Consider the following 21140-nt stretch of genomic DNA (forward strand, 5'->3'; position numbering starts at 1 on the left):
TATAAAACATTGTTGCAGAAATTCAAATCAAAGCCAATTTCACATGATCAGAATAAACAAGCATTACTAAAAATAAAAGACAAGTCAAAGAAACATACCTGACAAAACTACATGCAGCGGTACAGCATGGGAGATCTGTATACAGATTCCCAGAGCTTCATGCCAACTTTCCTTAAATATCCAGACAGAATAAACATTGTGTACCAAATGGTATTATCCTTTGAACAATGAGGATTTGGGGGTGAATGGGTTCTTGACTTCCTGGGGTTTAACCTTGTTAACATACAGGAGATAATTTCAATTGTAGGTCAAGGAGGGGGAGACACCTCCAGAATTATGCAGTATTTGGCAAAGACCTTATAACTTTGTTACCATTAGTTTTATCAGCATGGGAAAGAGACCATTATACCAGTCGCACAGAGACCTCTAAAATGATATCAAACACATACAGTTGCATTCTTTGTTTTCATGGTATTTGTTATATTTTTACATATAAATCTTGTGTCTTTGTGTTGGTCCAGAGCTGTTGAAGGGGAGAAGGGGGAGAGAGAAGGGGGGGCGCAGCAAGGTGATTTGCAATTTATCACACGTGGTGATATTCAGGTGTAGATTTCAGCTTTTGTGAGAGAGTTCTATGACGTTGATTCTCGCAGAGTTCTTTGACTTTTACCAGAAATGGTGCCTTTTGGTTGTAGACATTCCGGTGCCAGCCTTACAGATGCATAAGCCACACTTAAAATGTAATGATGTAATTGCATTAGAAACATAATAAAGTGTCATCTGTAAAAAAAAAAAAAAATTCTACTAACTTTTCAGAATTTTTTGCAATAATTTTTACTAAGGTGAATTTTAGCACACATTAAGCTGATTTAGTTCTTAGTAGCTTAATGTGTGCCTGTTTATGTTTTAACATAAAAAGCAGAGAATAATCCAAGTAAAAAAAGTTTTCTTTTTTTGTCGGATTTTTGGAATAAGCTGATTTTTTTTATATTTTTCAGCTTACTGGTGTGCATGTAAACACTCTCAATGATTTGCTTCATAGTATGCAAACATGATTGATTTTTGCAGTCTCTACCTACCGTCACATCCCACTGAAGATCATTAGTGATGTCCAGTATAACAGATTCTGCCAAAATTTGGGTAAACCTGTCACTACAGACAAGAAAAGCACCATTGATTCATAAAATATTTATTGTAAGTGCTCAATGCAAGTTACATAAGGTCATCCATTTGTCTGTAAAATAAAAACAAAAAAACAATTGGTGCAACAGCATCACTGAAAAGCTGACACTAATACCTTAGAACCTTAAAAAATTCATGAAAACAAATCAGTTTGTGGAAATTTCACCAAACCCTTGGCCTTAGCTTTACGGTGGCTTATTGCTTGCAGGAAACCTGAAGTCATAATGATGTCAGTGTCAGGCCAGACAGGGAGGGAGTTTTGCCTAAGCTACCAAACAAGAGTGCTAATTAAAGTTACTGTCAGTTTTCTGCAAGCGCTTTCTAGTCTGGAACTAGAAAGGATTTTCAATGAAAACACAGCCTAGGCAAATTCTTACACATCCTGACAGCTAATTATAAATAAAATATCATGTTCAAAGAGTACTAGTAATGAGATTTGAATATCTTCAAATTAAAGGCCAAATTAATACTGACCTTTATGCTAACTGGAGAGAAATTAGCTATTTCTTTTGAGGAAAATTGTGCTATGCATATATGAGATGATTAAACTATTCCGAGAGCTAAAGAAGAGCATGCTGTAGTCAGTTTAAATGAAATGACCTTGATGTAGGTTGACATTCTTAAGAAGTACTTTAGAAGTTTGCATCCTCTTGTAATGACCACTCATTGTGTCAACACTGTCTACTGAACGCAGTAAGAGATAGTTCACCCCAAAATTAAAATTCTGTCATTAATTACCCTCATGTCATTTCAACATATTGTTTCCTTTCTTCTGTGAAATGCAAAAGGTTTAGGCAGAATGTCCGAATAGCTCTTTTCCATACAAGTGGATGGTTTTGCATACTGCCAAACTCAAAAAGGACTAAATAAATCACCATAAAAGTATCATAAAAGTAGTCCATATGACTTGTTTGCCATATTCCAAGTCTTCAGAAACCATATGATTGAAACAGACCAAAATCTTGTATCTCTCAATTCTTATTCATGCTTGTGTTCAGTTTAAAAATGCTGCTTGTAAATGCATCACGCCAGGTTTGACATCATTTATGATCAATGCTAGTGGTCATGTTACTACTCAGGACACAACACGTTTGAATTTACATGACCACATATGAGATATGAGAGCTACGGCAGAGGGCAAGTTTATCAGTGAACAACTTAATTCACTGAACTTATTTCTGACTGTTTTTCATCTATAAAGTTGTCATTTGGTTTCAGAAGACTTGGAATCTGGTGCATAAGTGCTCTTTAGAGCTTGTATAAATCACCATCCGCTTTCATTGTTTGGAAAACAGAAGCTCAGACATTTTTGTGTTTCACAGAGGACAGAAAATAATACAGAAATTGAACCCTTTCTGTCAAATTACTGATAAGTGTTCCATTAATTCAAACAGATCGTCTTTCCTTCTAGCACTTTAGAAACACGGGTTGGAAAGTTAGTATTAGGGTTGGGATTTGGGTTATGTGATAGAGTTAAAAAAAGCATTGATGTTGACTGTAATACATTATTTACAACTAAAAATACAACTCACTCACCCAGAATTGGGAGCTCACACTTGCTCATATATTCAGCAACACTTTCAACTTTGGCCACTGGGGGTAGTGATTCGAATTTCGGTATGCACAGACTGATTTCAGCAGCAGAACTTTCGACTTACTGTCTTCAAATTCATAATATGATCAGTCTGCAATTAAATATGCGTTAATAAATGATTGGATTTTTTTTTTTTTTTTTTTTTTTTTTTTGAGTAAACTGTTCCTCACTGTTAAGCAGGGACTAAAATCTAAACGTTTTTCATTTCAGTTCATTCTGAGCAGAAACAGTATTTTTTTGTTCCTGTTCTGACATTCCACAGCCTCTTTTCCAAATGCTAACCAGTTGGAACTAAATAAATGAACAATTAATAACATTCTTTTTAAAATGACAGTACTCTGCGTTGAGGGTGGGTAATATATCAGTTGCAGTGTTCTCAGATCCCACAGTAGACACAAGGCACCTGTTTTGGAAAAACAAGCTCAAAAGAAGTGACTTGCCTCACCAAGAATAAGCAAAAATAAGCGATTACAATTTTTCCCATTTGGGAAAAATCATAACAAGCTTAGTACTGTATACAGTAGCCTATATAAAGTAATGTATTTTTAGTACATTTATTCTTAATATTACATATATCCCCCAAATATTTCAAATATTTATTTGGCCACCTAAAATCAATTATTAGCATAAATCTGTCTCTCCTGCATGCACACTCACACTGCGTGTGCGCATTCGGAATGTCACCTTTTTTTTGGAATGTCAAATTATTTAAATTTTTTTAACATTGGTTTTTAAACTAGCGGTGTCCTTCAGAATCAAAGCGCATGCTTATATACTAGATATCTATTATATACTACCCTCTAAAAAGAGGGAAGCCTAATTTTTTCGGGCAACAGGAAGTGGTAATATTCAGAAAATTACTGTTATAAACCCTTTGGAGACATTAAAACATTATCGGAACAAATTTAAATAGTTATAAAGGGGTTTCCAGCATTTAAAAATAATGTTATCACACCAGAACATTTGAAAGGGGTTTCGTTCTAGTTTTTGGTTACGTTCTGCTAAAAGTTCATCTGCACTTTTTAGTTGCTGCTGTTAAGATAGGAACATAAGATCCCTTGCTACTTAGACATCTCCACATTATTTTAAATCAATAGATGTTTTCTCTGATGAAGCTGATGTGAGTTGTGACAGATCTATGTAAGAAAGTGGCATCACAACCTTGCCACTCTGGCGCTCCCCGTGAGCGCCCAGTGTCTCAGGCAGATGCCAGTCATGCCACAATATGTTACTTGTCACTCTTCCTGGCCTTCTGCTCATTAACGAGACTGTGCTGTCATAGCAGTGCGACACTGCACCAACCAAATGTTAACTGGGCGGGAGAGTCGGATATGTGCTACTGATGGAGAAGATTGCATCACGACAAGCTTGACTGCTGTGTGAGTGGACCAGAGCAGGGTGAATCTGTGAGGTCTAATTGCTGTTGCAGCAAGTAATCACATTGAAGTGGAACCGCTTGAGTCTCTGGGGCATTTCTGTTCTTCGTTTGATCTTTTAATGGTTTGTAAGGTTCCTTGCTCATCTAAATGCACCACTGACATTTCCCTAATCCTTGATTGGTTACTTGTTACATTACCTGTGGCAAGTGGGGTCCAAGTCATTTAATTGTCAACAAAGGCAGCAGATGTAGCTTGTTAAACCAAGAGCAATAAGATACTTTTTCCACATTTATGTACAAACATATAATTTATAGATTTTACATTTTTGCAAGAAAATGTGAGGGTGCTTGCCTGTGCAGAAGTGCCCACCCCTTTTTTAGAGGGTTGCTATGCAGTTGCTAGGATGATAAAGGGGCCAGGACATGAGGAATCAAATTTTCCTTGATCTTTTGACCAAAAAGAGGTCATTGTACTATAAAAACATATTGTGAGTTTTAGAACTCAAAACTTCCTCCTCACTGCAAAAAGAGCATTTGTTGAAATCAAGCTGCCAAAACGACTCATTTTCTATTTCCTCCGCATTGTGATGTCACACTGTGGTAGAAATTTGCATCTGACTGCCTCTACAACAACACATCAAAGACTACTTTACCTTATCACATCTGTAGCCCGCCCAGTAGTGGTGAGCAGTGAGATGGCAAAGATAGAGCAGGTCAGTCAAGAGCAGAGAGCCAATCATAACAGTGGCCATTTACTGTCAAGTCTTAAAGGAGAAGCAGCACCAAAACCAAAACCGAGTGTTTCTGACAGAGAGTCAAAATGAGGGTGGAAAATGATCATGTTTTACAAAATATGTTTTTTTGTTTGTTTGTTTGTTTTTGTTTTTTAATGCAAAAAAATTTACTAATATTATAAGTGAACCTCAATGAACATTTTAAAATAATAAAAAAGGCATTTCATTACCCCTTTATGGGTGGTTGCTAGGTGGGCTTACTGACCCAAATCAAATGAGCCTAAGAGCCTCCAAATCTTTATGATATTCTGGTCCCTATTTGGTTCTGGTTCCTCCTTCAATGTAAGTCTATGGTATTTTTCACCAGCGTTATCTTTATTTATACCTCTCCTCAACACAGCATATGATTTGAGGTATCATTCATGTTTGTAGCACAAACAGTGCAGGATGAGTTAAACAAAGTATTAATTATGGTTAGGGGTTTCTTCAAATACCTAACACAAAGTATGAGCAATAGTTAAAGTGATGCTTGCCTTAGCAAGCACCACTAATTAGCGACTAGCTTTTGGAGAAAACAAATGCAAGCCTGGTATTTTTTTCCTGACTTTGAACAACCTAATACATTTAACATCTCTGGTTGTGTCGATGGGACAGACACAAGTGTACTGCATGTGATGAAAGCAGAGTCTACTGAAAAATACTTTTAATAACTAAAAATGTTAGTAGGCTTTGTCTTATTAGCCATAGATGAAGCTAAATAAATAAATAAAAGGCATACAGATAAGCTAACTCAATTACTCTTTGTTTCTGTATTCACTTTGACAAGCTTTGGCTAGGACCATGTGAAAGCTAATTAAAAGTTCAGTGGAGGGAGTTGGACTGGACTGCTGCATAATTCAAAACTGTCCCTGTAAAAACAAATAAAAAACAACTTTGCTTGCTAATTAGCAAGTGAATTTCTCCTGTGCACTGTACTGTGCTTTTTAAAGCAAATTTGTTAACTGTCACAAATGGGCAGTGCTAACATTTCTACAGCATTTAACAAGGTATGGGGAAAGATGGGCATGTTCAAAGGGCTCTGTAGCACATTCTTTTTGAGCTACAGTCACCAAACTATGTACACATATAGATCTCTTCAAGCCGGACAACTTTTATACTGACAGTCATAAGCTCTGCCAGTTTTGGCAGTTGGCCATTTTGGATTGTTTGAAAAATGCATGCTCTGGAATTTGAAATACTCCTCCTAGGATTTAATGTTACAGGTACCAAATGTGGGCGACATCATGCTAAGACATCAAAGATGCTAAATTGCAAACAGATTTTTGATATATCGAACGGTGTTGCCATGGCGACATGATAAATTAACGTCAAAAAATGGGAAAAAGGAAGGATCTCATATCATCTGTGCACATCGTTTGATTTACATCACAATTGAGCCGTATGTTTGGCCTTGCGGGCTGATCACATTTATGTGGATATTGTGGGTCACGGTCATAGCACCACCAACTGGCGGAAGGAAGTGTGGTACTTTTAACAGACTTTGAATTATCCCTCTTATGTTCACCTGAATTGCTTATATTTTTTTTTAGAATAATGTCACGGCATTACTTTTTCTCCCCTTTTCTCCCCAATTTTGAATGCCCAATTCCCAATGGTGGCGTAGTGGCGGAGGACGAATCTCAGTTGCCTCTACGTCTGAGACCATCAGTCCACGCATCTTATCACGTGGCTTGTTGAGCGTGTTACCGCGGAGACATCGTGCGTGTGGAGGCTTCACGCTATTCCCGCGGCATCCACACACAACTCACCATGCGCCCCACCAAGAGCGAGAACCACATTATAGCTACCACGAGGAAGTTACCCCATGTGACTCTACCCTCCCTAGCAACCAGGCCAATTTGGTTGCTTAAGAGACCTGGCTGGAGTCACTCAGCACCCCCTGGATTCGAACTCATGACTCCAGGGGTGATTGTCAGCATCTTTACTTGCTGAGCTTCCCAGGCCCCAAGAAAGTGCAGATTTAAACTTTTGAAGGGATTCTTGATATCTTAAACAGTGTTGCCATGGCAACACATTAAATGTCATTATTCCTTTTTATGTATATTCAAATTTTTTTTGAGGTACTTGGCATGCTTGAATTTTCATGATATTTTGCACACACATCAGCGTTATTGGCCATTAGGCCTGGGCAAAAGTTATCACATGGGCATGGCTGAGGAGCTCTGTAGTGCCACTTTTTGTCAAAAGCAGTGGGGTCAGTTTCTTTTACGGTCACCAAACTTACTACATATATTGTTCTCATCAAGCCGGACAACTTACAAAATTACAGTCATTATCTCCATAAGAATAACCCCCAATACCCGGTTGCATAAAACACCTTAAGTTTTTCCTTTAAGTATAACACTTAAAGTGTGATTTCCCCTTACCTACAGAAATAACATGAGGATGTTGCATATAATCCCTTAGACGCTTCTCTTAGCTAAGGGAAACCGTTAAGGGATTTACTACAGTGAGACAGGTTTTGCCATAATAAATTTCTACTGTTACCATGGAAACAACATGTCCCTACCTACTTTCAGTAGATCGTAATTGTCCCGACCAATATTTGGGCAATTTTACCACATAGAAAATACATTAACTTTATACTATGTTTTATTTTCATTTAAATTAAATTTATTAAACATTCTCAGTAATATTACTAATATGTAAATTGTTGTCTGACCTCTTCTGAGGTGGTGAATAAATGCACGTGGGGAGCGTTGTCACGTGACAAATGTTCTTTTTCTCAGCAATATTCAGGCTGCACCAATCACAGTTGTTTGTGATTACTGCAGAAAGATTTTTTTTTTTTTTCAAACTAATTTCTGGAGGAAACACAAGTGGATTTCCATTTGTATGATGTACAATCCTGGGAATTAATAGATTCAAACACTTTTTTGAGTTCAAATCTTTCCCATGTAAGAAAAAAAAAAAAAAACATCCTGAGTTTTGCATGTGGAAAAATTAATGTAGGATTCTGCTTTTACAGCCGGTAAGAGCCCTCTTGAGAAAGACACCTTTGAATTTTAATGACTGTGTCAGGTAAGGGGTGGATGGTGGTGCAAGATGTTTAGATACTTGTATAACTGTGCAGAGAACTAATTGCAACTGATTGAAATTAAGAACAGTAGCGGTGGCCAGTAAGACTGTAAGATACAGTATATAGCCTATATACATATTTGCAATATATCGCAAATGAACTTGCGTCATGATTTTAATGCATCCATTTATACAGTTTATAAAGATGCAGAGAGCAGAAAATACTAGGCATATTTCTGTGTGTGTGTTCCTATTAGATCGATCTCCAGCTTGTTGGCAATTTCTCATATTCTCAAATATGTACTCCTGCAATAGTTTTTCTATCGTGAAATTAATCGCCTTGACCTACTTTACTCTTCAATTGGTTATATAAACTAAGCCATCTTGTTTTTCGAAACTCTTTAACTTCCCAACCTTAAGGTTTACTTAGAAAATGACACTTAAGGGGCTTTATGCAACACTTAACATGTTTTAAGGGCATTCTTAAGTAAAAAATAAATACATAAGGGAAACCGAAAGGGATTATGACGTTTTACTTATAAACCCCTTAAATAACACTTTATGGTTGTTTTCTGCAACTCCTTTAAATTTAAGGGAAACTTTAGGGCATTCTTAAGGGAAAATTACACTTAAGGTGCTATATGCAACCGGGCCAAGTATTTTAAAAGTTCATATGCGACGTTGTTTCTGCGACAGCCCCAGAGCTCCAACACTCAGTGTATACGTCAGTGTCCGAATTCACTAATTCATTTAGTTCACTCAGTGCTGAGATATAGTCCACTCACTGCCATTCACTATATAGGAAATAGTAAATGAGTGAACGATTTCGGACACAGTGATCAATTCTGATAGCATAAAAATGAGTAAGAATCGATATTTTATTGAAATTAGACATTTTTGATTACATGATAACATAGAAATAGAGGATCAGTTGGGTTTTTTCCCCAGTTACCCCCTGTTTTTGATGTTTTGGATAAAATGGTTGAGTCCATTTTCATCAGTGGACCCTCATGTTATGCTCATTTGAGATGTCAAATGCCCTTCCTTGAAAGTGGACGAGAGCAGGCTGGTAACTTTGGAATGGTGCCAGTCCATCATGACAAAGTTGTGGCAACAATGTGGATCAATAGTTGTTTGTTAGTAACCAGTTGGTAATTTTTTCTTTTAATAATTATTCTATGGACGGACATGCAGCATTCTAACCTAATTTATGTCCTCATTTGCCCAACATTAATTTAGAGGCTATTTAAACAGTTGAATAACGAATGCAGACTCAAAGTTAATGTACTTCATTTACTTTGACAGTGAGCAGAGAAAAAATGCAACAATAAAAGAAATTACTTTATTACAATATAATCTTTAGATCTACATATTTTTTCAATAAATAATTATATTAACTTATAGAAAAATTTACAATTAAAAATAGACAGATAGATAGATAGATAGATAGATGGATAGATTCTCTGAATTCTCTGAATTTTAAATACTCCTCCTAGGTGATTCACGAGACTGTCACCACATTAAGACAACATTATGCCAAGACATCGAAGATGCTAAATTGCAAACAGATTTTAAAATATTGAATGGTGTTGCCATGGTGATTCACTAAATTAATGGCAAAAATAGGGAAACAGGAAGTGTCTCAAATCTTCTGCGTGCATTGTGTGATTTATATCAAAATTGAGCTGTATGTTTTTTCTTGGGGGCTAGTCACATGGATGTGGCTATTGTAGGTCATGGTCATAGTGCCACCAACTGGCAGCAGGAAGTGTGGCACTTACAACAGGCTTTGAAATAGACCTCTTACATTTACCCAAATTGCTTCAAAATTGTTTTGACACTGCTGATGGAAAATTTTGATGGGATGCTTGATAGCTTTAAAGTGTTGTCATGGCAACGGATAAAATTACATGAAGTTGTAGTCAAACTGGAATGGTGGAATATATCTATTGTATGATTAGGGTCAAAGTTTACATTAATGTTGAATTGTTGCTGTGTCCATCATGCATTGTTTTCCAAAAGCCACAGAGTGGAAATTGACCCATGGTGCTTGGGTCCATCATCACTGCTTGCAGCTATATTTATTATGATTATTATTATTATTATTATTCTTTTCAAGGTTTTTGGTACTTTTGGGGTACTTAACGTGTGAAAACGTTTCAAATTTTGCACACACATCAGAGTCGTTAGCCATTAGGGCTGAGAAAAGTTGGGGGTGGGGGGGGGGGGGTTGCAGGAGGGGCTCTGCAGCACCCCCGTTTTCACCTACAGTCACCAAAACTGGAACATACTGTAAATAGTTCCCATAATGCCGAACAACTTTCATACTCACAGTCATTAGCTCCACCCAACAGTAAGTTGGCCAGATCACACAGTAAGAAAATCACAGGCTCTGAACTTTTAAATCCTCCTCCTAGGGGATTCATGTGAATGGCACCAAATTTGTGCAACATCAAGACATTGTAGATGCTAACTTGCGAACAGATTTTTGATATTTTGAATGGTGTCGCCAAGGCGAAGCAATACGTTTATGGCAAAAAATGGGAAACAGGAAGTGCCTTATATCTTCTGCATGCATTGTGTGATTTTGATGAAAATTCAGCTGTATGTTTGGTAATGGGGACTAATCAAATGGATGTGGCTATTATGGGTCACGGTCATAGTGCCACCAACTGGCAGCAGGAAGTGTAGCTCCTACAACAGACTTTAAAATATTCCTCTTATATTTACCTACATTTAATCAAAATTATTTAGAATAATGTCAAATGCCAAATGCATGTGTCCACCTTGCATTGTTTTCTGAAAGCCACCAGGTTGAAATGGACCCATGGTGCTAGGGCCCATCATCGCTGCTTGCAACTATATTTTCCTTCATTTTTTGTATGAATGAATAAAACTACATGTGCATCAAAACATTGTTTTGATTGTTTGGTTTCTATTTCTGATCGAGTTGCACTGGGTAACCCTGTCCACAGTGAAATTTCATAGTCTAAATTTGTGCTCCACAAAGCTGTATATTCAACATTAAATATGTTATGATTGATTGAGATTTAGCTGTTACACAGCATTTTTGCTTTCAGTTTGGACAGATGAATTACTGTCTCATCACGTTTAGTACAAACAATAAAAATAAAACTTCTGCCATTTTTAGCATTAAATAAAGGCAGTGAATTGTCTCGTTATGCACTTTTTTTTTAAGGGTTCCCCATATGTTTCTTTTTCGTGTGTATATATATATATTTATATATATATATATATATATATATATATATATATATATATATATATATATATATTATTTTTTATTTTTTATTTATTTAATTATTTATTTATTTATTTTTTATTTTGTTAACTTATTGGGATAGTTCTCCCCAATTTTATCAGCAAAAATGTAAGTGTCACAAACAAGCATTCACTCACTTAAGGCTTACATGACTATTCATTGTTACTAGAAGACTCATGAAAAAAAAGTGGTAGTGGTACTAATCTTTTACAGTAGATATACAATACATTAAAATAACCCTTCATTATAAGTGAACAAAGCTGATAATGGGAATACTTACACATTGTACCAGTTAGATACCACAAAAACAGATATAACACGTATCTAGGGATCAGGATATCATAGAGATTTGGGGATGGCTGGGGGCTTTTGACTTCAACAACCATCTAGCAGCCATTTAGTAATGCCCTTTAGCAACCACCTAGCAACTTTATAGTAACCAGCCATTACACACCCAATAAAATGCAATTAATTTTTTTTTAACTTATTCATTCATTAATTGTTGTGGAGAAACCATTTCACCAAATATAAGATTAATATTTGTTTTTCACTGTTTTTAACTCTTATCAGTCAGAAGTAACCAGAAAATAACAAGAGGGTTTCTTTCAAAAACATAATAACGAAAAGCAGCATCTACCCAAATATTTTGCTATGATAAAGAGCACCTAAAGTGCAGTGCAGGGTCGGTTCGGTTGAAATCGGTTCATTTACCATGATTCACTCAAATGAATCAGACTTTCCAACACTACATATATGAGAGAGAGAGAGAGACATTCGAGGAGAGTGTTTATTATTATATCAGCTCACAATACAATGTGACATTAAAAACAGCCAAGTAGTGTTTTGTCGAGGAACACCACAACTTGTTGGAATAGCTTGTTCCTTGAAAACCTACACTGTTTTTTAAAATAGCTGAACTACTGTCACACTATTGAAATATGCTTTTAGTTAGAAACCCCTAAACACTGCACCTTCACCAATACTGTATCTTTTTCATCCAGTTGTGTTTTTATATTTTGATTTGGTAGGTTCAATCTCACCATTGTGGACCGTTTGGAAGGTCTCACAGGCATACGTTCCTCGTTTGAATTTAGATCTGTGCCGCAAAAGCAATCTGGACATTATGGCCAGTTCGACATATTGCTGTCAGACATAGGGCTATCAGTTCTGAATGAGGAATTGGTGATGTCAGCCTTCTATAGAGTCATCCATCCTCTGAGTGTAGAAGTGGGTGAACTGTACTTGGTTGAAGGCTGTGGAGGTCATGACCATGGGCAATCAGTCTCACAGCAGGGACGTCAGGACAGTCTGTAGCAGTTGTCTGAAGAACAGCCTTTTCATCAGGACTCTGTCGGTCACAGTGGAGTCACACCAGTGGGCAAATTCGAATGAGATGAACTGTTACAGTTCAATTAAAAACCAGACAAACAGTGGTCAGAGTTAGCAACTTTATAGGCAAGCCCAATAACATTGTACATTTAAACACATCTAGCTGCAAACTTGTAATGCCTTTGATGTGCTGTTCATCTCTGTTCTACCCTTTTGGGACATTTTGCATCCATCTATGCTGTTTTTCAATTGTTTTCCAATGTAAACATGCACTAGATGGTCGTCTTTGACTGGTGTGCCACGTTTTTTAAATGCCATACCAAATTAAAAAGAACATCGACAGTTAAAAACGGTCTGGAGACACCTGTGTTTTTCTCTATTCATGGCACTACGTCTTGCTTTTTTAGGGCAAATATGCATTTAGTGTGAACGGCCCCTTTCTCTTTCTTACAATGTCTTTGAGAAACATTACATTTCTCAAAGACATAATCATTACATTATCATAATCATTCATTACATAATGAAGCATTATGTGGGCAGTTGTTTTTTTTTTTTAATGTTCAAATACTGTAAAATAAGAATGAATGGGATTTATTTGTTTAATTAACCATGTTTTTATTTATTATATTTTTAAATTTATATCATGGATCAGCCTGCTGTCAGCCTACGGCCCACCAGTTGAGACTGCTACAACTTCCCAAAACATTACCTGTCAACATAATGGGGTACTTTTACACAGACCAACTATACATAAGAATGGCATAAAATCCATTGCTTTAAACGCACTGGGCCTGCCAGATGCACCCTAACCCCTTAAAAATGCTGAGAAAGGTGCCTGTTTACTGTTACAGTGCTATGAAAACCTACTTGACTCAATGCCAACTCACCTGCCAATATTTGTTAGATCGAGATTTGATATGTGAGCTCAGAAAAAAGCTCCCTGGGGGAAAGAGCAGAACTAATGAAGGTTTTAATGTCCCTCCTCTGATTAGCTTGATCAATGGCTGCCCTCCAGCAACTTCACAGCATTATTCCTGCATTAGGGTTTATTGTCTCGTTTTAAAAAATCCAGCTCATTTCCATGGCGCCAAAAGCTTTCGTGTTGCCACATGGTTGCCTTTTTCCCAACTGACCCTAAATCATTAGAGGAAAATAACATATTTAGACTGTTTTTTGCTTCAAATGCAAAAATGACAATAATAAGCCTCTAATTTATGCAAGTAATTAAAGTCAAATTTATATGCAAACCTTTATGTATCTTATATGAGATGCTAATAGAGTGGATGCAGATTAAATGCCCAATGAGACATTGTGGTCCCATGGCACTTGTGATAATGGATTTAGATACACCACACAGAAAGCTCTAGTGTTCTCCTCCCCCACTCAGCACACTCTTAAATCCACTAAGAGTCTCAGACACTGCATATCTACTGTGAGTTTCAATTATTCTAGGATTGGTGATGATCTGGGTGTGCTTTAGCAAGGCTGGATTTGGGCAGGTTCGTCTTTGTGAAGGATGCATGAATCAAGCCACATACAAGGTTATCCTGGAAGAAAACTTGCTTTCTTCTGCTCTGACAATGTTCCCCAACTCTGAGGATTACTTTTTCCAGCAGGACAATGCTCCATTCCACACAGCCAGGTCAATCAAGGTGTGGATGGAGGACCACCAGTTCAAGACCATGTCATGGCCAGCCCAATCTCCAGACCTGAACTCCATTGAAATCCTCTGGAATGTGATCAAGAGGAAGATGGATGGTCACAAGCCATCAAACAAAGCTGAGCTGCTTGAATTTTTGCACCTGGAGTGGCATAAACTCACCCTACAGCAATGTGAAAGACTGGTAGAGAGCATGCGAAGAAGCATGAAAGCTGTGATTGAAAATCAGGGTTATTCCTAAGTTAAAACTTTAGTATTGTGTTGTTGAATAAAAATTAATATGAACTTGTTTTATTTACATTATTTGAGGTCGGAAAACACTACATCATTTTTGTAATTTTGACCAGCTGTCATTTTATGCAAATAAATGCTCTAAATGACAACATTTTTATTTGGAATTTGGGAGAAATGTTGTCAGTACTTGATAGAATAAAACAAAAATGTTCATTTTACTCAAACACATACCTATAAATAGTAAATCCAGAGAAAGTGATCATTTTGCAGTGGTCTCTTAATATTTTCCAGAGCTGTATATATGATAAACACTTGGAGTCTGCAGTGTGATTCAAAGTCCCAAATTGTCCAGAAGAGAGAACTGTTGTACTTGTTAAATGATTGTTTATGTGGTCATGTGATTCAGCATAGTTCATATGTATATGTATGTATGTGTGAAAAGTCTTCCCTTTCAGTTCGGCGTCCTTGAAACATTTCCTCACAAGCAGGGAAAAAAATCCCACACAGATGGAATTCTTCTGTTGAAATCCCAGCGTTTGAGTGCAGACAGCATCCACAAATGCAAATGGTGTTCTCCCAGCAGCCACTAGCACAATAGGAACAGTTTCAGGCACAAATAGGTGGTATTTTCACACATATGGAAAATATTTTAACATGTGCAGCCGAGCTCTCTCCACACTGCGAGCAGGCAAAGAGTGTGTGCATGTGACGTAATACACACAGGAAAAAATACTGTCTCCCCATATCATAGTTAGAAATATACAAAAATTCAGAAAATAAACTTACATATCTAACAAAACATTAATTTTATGACATTCACTAATGAAACAAACTAAATACATACAACAGAACAGAACGAAAATATATCAATACACTTGTTTGAAAGGTGTAAATTGAACTCATCAACTGTCTGTTTTTTTTATCATGCATCACTTTCGATAATTAATCAATATACAACAAATAAAAATATTAAGGGCTTACCTAGCACAGTAGGAACAGTTTCAGAAACAAATAGGTGGTATATTCACACAGATGGAAAATATTTTTACATGTGCAGACGAGATCTCCACATTGCGAGCAGGCAAAGAGTAGGAATGGGCACATTGATACTAAAGTATTGATACTTCCGATACTGATTTGGTATCGAGAATATCGATACTCACATAAAAATATCGATTCTGAAGTTTTTTTTTAAAACAAGCGATCTTATTATTTAGATTGCATGAATATTAATGCATCTGATAAGCTTTGAAGTGGGAAAAAAATAAGAAGTATATGAACGATTTGTTGCATGGCACCGGAACTATTTTTTCTTCCAATCATCTTGACGTGCAGAACTGCTAAAATACACTAGCAGACAGACAGCTCTCACCCTTTCAGTCATAGTGCTCATTCAAAGAGGGACCAGTGCTTTCCTGAGGTAATGACAGAAAAACAGCATTTGGAGTTATTCACACTAAGTAATAACATACCTAGATGTGACATGTATTATAATGGGCTTGTGTGATAAAGTTTTACAAGCTTATTTAAATTCAGAGTTGTTAAAACATTGATAATGATCTTTAATCCTTGTTAATAAATGATACCCTTATGAAAACGTACCATGGATTTACTGTAGTAATATTGTATTAACCATGACTTGTAACTATGACTGTAGTAACCATAGTTTTGTTTTTTTGTTTTTTCTTTTTGGCAGTAACTAAGGTTTTGATACAATTAACCATGGTTTTACTACAGCATTACTGTAGTATCCATATGGTAACTTGGTTTTAGTAATAGTAACCATATAATAATATTTATGGTTAATTTTGAGGTTTTATATTTGACTTATGCTAACTAATTTTTTAAGGGTAAACAAAGCAGCCTAATAATTTTCTGTTTAGGCCCATAAATATATATAAAAAATTAAGTAATAATAAAGTTATCCAAAGAATTTGTAAAAAATCAATTTAATATAGGTATTGGTATCGATATCAGCGATATTGGACAAAAAGTACTTGGTATTGGATCGAAAAGAAAATAAGTGGTATCGCCCATCCCTAGCAAAAAGTGTGTGCACATGACGTAATACGCACAGCCCTATGGCACACTTCACTTCTGCATCCCATATTTTAGTAATATGCACTTATAAATATTTATATAAATAAAAAGAGATAGAAGTATCTCTGAAACCTAAATATATACAGTTGAGGTCAAAGGTTTACATACACCTTAGCCAAATACATTTAAACACAGTTTTTCACAATTGCTGACATTTAATCGTAGGAAAAATTCCCTGTCTTAGATCAGTTAGGATCACTACTTTATTTAAGAATGTGAAATGTCAGAATAATAGTAGAGAGTATGATTTATTTCAGCTTTTATTTCTTTCATCACATTCCCAGTGGGTCAGAAGTGTACATCCACTGTTTAGTATTTGGTAGCATTGCCTTTATATTGTTTAATTTGGGTCAAGCATTTTGGGTAGCCTTCCACAAGCTTTTCACAATAAGTTGCTGGAATTTTGGCCCGTTCCTACAGAACTGGTGTAACTAAGTCAGGTTTGTAGTCCTCCTTGCTCGCACACACTTTTTCAGTTCTGCCCACAAATTTTCTATCGGATTGAGGTCAGGGCTTTGTGATGGCCACTCCAATACCTTCACTTTGTTGTCCTTAAGCCATTTTTCCACAACTTTGGTGGTATGCTTGGGGTCATTGTCCATTTGGAAGACCCATTTGTGACCGAGCTTTAAATTCCTGGCTGATGTCTTGAGATGTTGCTTCAATATATCCACATAATTTTCCTTCCTCATGATGCCATCTATTTAGTGCACCAGTCCCTCCTGTAGCAAAGCACCCCCACAACATGATGCTGCCACCCCCATGCTTCACAGTTGGGATGGTGTTCTTCGGCTTGCAAGCCTCACCCTTTTACCTCCAAACATAACAATGGTCATTATGGCCAAACAGTTGAATTTTTGTTTCATCAGACCAGAGGAAAGTTCTTCAAAAAGTAAGATCTTTGTCCTCATGTGCACTTGCAAACTGTAGTCTGGCTTTTTTAATGGCGGTTTTGGAGCAGTGGCCTCCTCCTCGTCACACTGTTGTTCTGGGATTAATTAGCACTTTTCGCACCGGCAGGCTTTTCCCCGCCTCTCTCAAGACCTGGGAGGGAGACTAGGGGAGGGAAAAGGAGAGGGAAAGAGCGAGGTGGAGCGACAGTGAAAGAAAGAGAGGAGAGAGAGAAAAAAAATTGATTGACATGCCGTCACCTAGTCCTCGACCACTCCTCCACCCTCTGGCAGACAACAGTCGCTCCTCCTCGGGTGGACCAGAGCGAATCCTCCGACCCCTGGTGGATGGAATGCCCCTCCAAGTTCTGGCGGCCAGTAGCGAGCCCCTCCGCCCCTGGCAGCGGATCGACTACTCCCTTCGTGGATGGTGGCTATTCCTCCGCGTCCAGGCAGCCAGCAGTGGCGACTCCGTCCCCTGGTGGACGGCCTCAACTGCTCCTTTGGGTGGACGGCAGTGGCGAGGACTCCACGACAGCGCATCCCTCCTCCTTCCCGGGTTTTGGCACCAATGTAACAGGATAAGAATGGGCAAGGATGAGGCGGGAACCAGCTGAACAGTCAAAGTAATATTTAATTTAATCAAAAAGACACAAACATGTTGGTCCTCATGTATTCAGATAGAAGACAAAGGCAGGCCTAACACAAGTCGTAAAACCTAACTCAGCCCCCAATCTTCCTGATAAAAATCGTGCCAAAATCAAACAAAGGGAGTCCAAAACAGACTACAAATCCATGAAGCCTTGCTCACTAAAGGATCGAACTCTCAACTCCTATTGGATGAGGCACACAACAGAACGTCCCTCAAACATGACATCGTCAGGAGTTGAAATACCTCTGAAATGCTTCCAGAATTCGCTTCCAGCGACTTTGTTTGCAGTGTGAAGACGCAGCTCTTTGCTGCTCTCAGGTGCAACCTCGTGGCACAAGGAAGTAACGTCCGACTTGAAACTGTGGCCATACAATCTCCATCTCGCTGGATGAGTTGAGATTACTCTGTGTTCAACCAAACACTCTAATGGATCCGAAGGAGACCGCCGAGCAATTCGCATCTTCATCCGTTTGTCTACAGAAGTGAAGAGATTAAAGATTTCTCTTCCATCTTCAATCAAGTCGACATTTCTGAGTTCTCTGCCAGCCCGCCGAGAATCAAAAGCCGTACTGCCCGCCGACAGAGTGAGGAAACGGCCTCCCGTCATCACCCGAGCCTCAAGGAACTGGGTCAGAGTTAAAGGACGGAGGAAAACACATTCTACCTGTGTCCTCATGCGATTCAAGTAAGAGGTTTACGTCTGGACAGAGATAGAATATTATAGTGTGTTATTCTTGTGTTTCAAGGTTTTTGCTTGTACAGTTTACGGACCGCCATGTCCGCTCATTATTAACACTCATGGTATTAATTATCACAAATTTGTTTTGCTGTATTGTGGTCCAACCAAATTGGATTGTTGTGCAATTTAGCCATTGCGGGTGAGACAGCAACTGAGTTCATCCATTAAAGAGTCAAATAACGCGGGACTGTTTACAAGCCGTCCACCGCGTCTCTGAGTGATAAACTGACAGCTGTTTTCTCTCCCACTTTCGCGAAATCGGCTTTAGGGCTGTCACTTCTCTCTCTCTCCCTCTTGTACTAACCAAACACACACACACACACACACACCTTATGTGTTATAGGATTATTTTTATTTCCATATCTAATCATATCACTGTTTAGTTTGTAGTTGTAAGTCGGAAGTTTATTGACTGCATTGTATTAATTATTAATTGATATTACTGCATAAATAAACTTTTGTTTATATTACAAAGAGAAGTGTTTTGGTTTGTTTTGCATACGCCTGTGTCATGCTGACGGGATGTCAGTGCTCGGATTCAAACCTTCATTCATTGTTTTTTTTCCCGAAAATCGATATTCTTCGGATGCCGATTTTCCTAATAAAACAATCTAATATTGAGACTGTTTTACTATTTGGTTATTAGTCCCTGATTTCAGGGTGGTGCCCCGTCAATGTTAATCCTTATTAATATTCTATTGATTTTTGATAACTGATAATTATCTTTGATGATTGAATTTGAATGATCAATAAGCTAGTGTTAATTTTAATTAATGTTTCATCGATGTTAACAATTAACGATTATCTTTAATAATTGTTGATTTAAAGGATTTAAAAAAGCTAACATTGATTCTCATCAATGTTCTATTGATTTTAATAATTAATAATTATCTTTGACATTATTAATTATTGCTAATAACCAAAACGTAAACGTAGCACACTACATTTACTGGAGCCCCATATGAGGTTTTAATGAGTTAGATTCAATTGATTAATTTAAATATTAATTAATAACTACAGAAATAATTATTAATTATTTCTGATAGTAACACTGATCTAAACAACCAGTAAAGCCCTACAAACACAAATACACACACGGCAGCTGCGTGTGGCTCTCTCTCTCTCTCGAACTGCCGCAATCGGCTGCCTTTATCCCTCTCCTCAGCTGATTAGCCCGATTGGGGGCCGGGCGTGCATAGTCACAGCCCAGCCCCACCCTCCTCCTCATCACACTGTTGTTCTGGGATTCATTTGCACTTTTCACACCAAACTACGTTCATCTCTAGGAATGACGCCTTCCTGAGCGGTATGATGGCTGCGTGGTCCCATGGTATTTAATACTTCATACTATTGTTTGTACAGATGAAAATGGTACCTTCAGGATGAGACTTGTGGAGGTCAACAAATTCTTTTCTGAGGTCTTGGCTGATTTTCTTTTGATTATCCCATGATGTCAAGCAAAGAGACATTGAGTTTGCAGGTAGGCCTTAAAATACATCCACAGGTACACCTCCAAATCAAATCACCTCCTATCAGAAGCTAACTGGCTAATTGTCTAAAGGCTTGACATCATTTTATGGTGTTTTCCAAGCTGCTTAAAAGATATGATAATCGATTATTGCAACGATTAATCATAAGCTCTTAACCGATTATTCAGCTTGTGCCCTGAATTAAAAGGTTGTATTAAACGTGCTTACTAACAATAAAGAGGACAAAATGATCTTTTAAAAATACCTCTAAATGACATTGACTGAATTAAAGGGAAAAATACTTTTTATTAAGTTTAATTCAGTAAAGAAATTCACTGCAAAAAATCTTATTGTTATCAATTATTGTAAACAAGATATGTTTACGTGAGAAGCAACATATACGATATTTGGACTTGCTTTAAGAGAATGTATCTTAAATATAAGTGTATTTTGTATATGTGTATTTTTTCACTTGGTTATACTTCTGCGAGTGCAGTAAAGACAAAATATATTTATATTCAAGATCTATTCTCTAAAAGCAAGTCTAAATATCTTATATGCTGTTTCTCAGGTGAATGCATCTTTTTTAAAGGATTTTTAGATATCTTAAAATATCTGTATTTTTAATATTATATTCAACATTCTCAGATAACAATTTTTTCTTCTGCAGTATAGTTGCTAAAGAGAATGTATGTTGTTTTAAAGGAGTTTTAGATATTTATATGAGAAAACAAGCCAAAACAAAAAAAATCAAAAAAGGGTTTTGTGGGGGGCCTGGGTAGCTCAGCGAGTATTGACGCTGACTACCACCCCTGGAA

Source organism: Myxocyprinus asiaticus, chromosome 5, assembly GCF_019703515.2.
Source record: "Myxocyprinus asiaticus isolate MX2 ecotype Aquarium Trade chromosome 5, UBuf_Myxa_2, whole genome shotgun sequence".
NCBI classification, from domain to species: Eukaryota; Metazoa; Chordata; class Actinopteri; order Cypriniformes; family Catostomidae; genus Myxocyprinus; species Myxocyprinus asiaticus.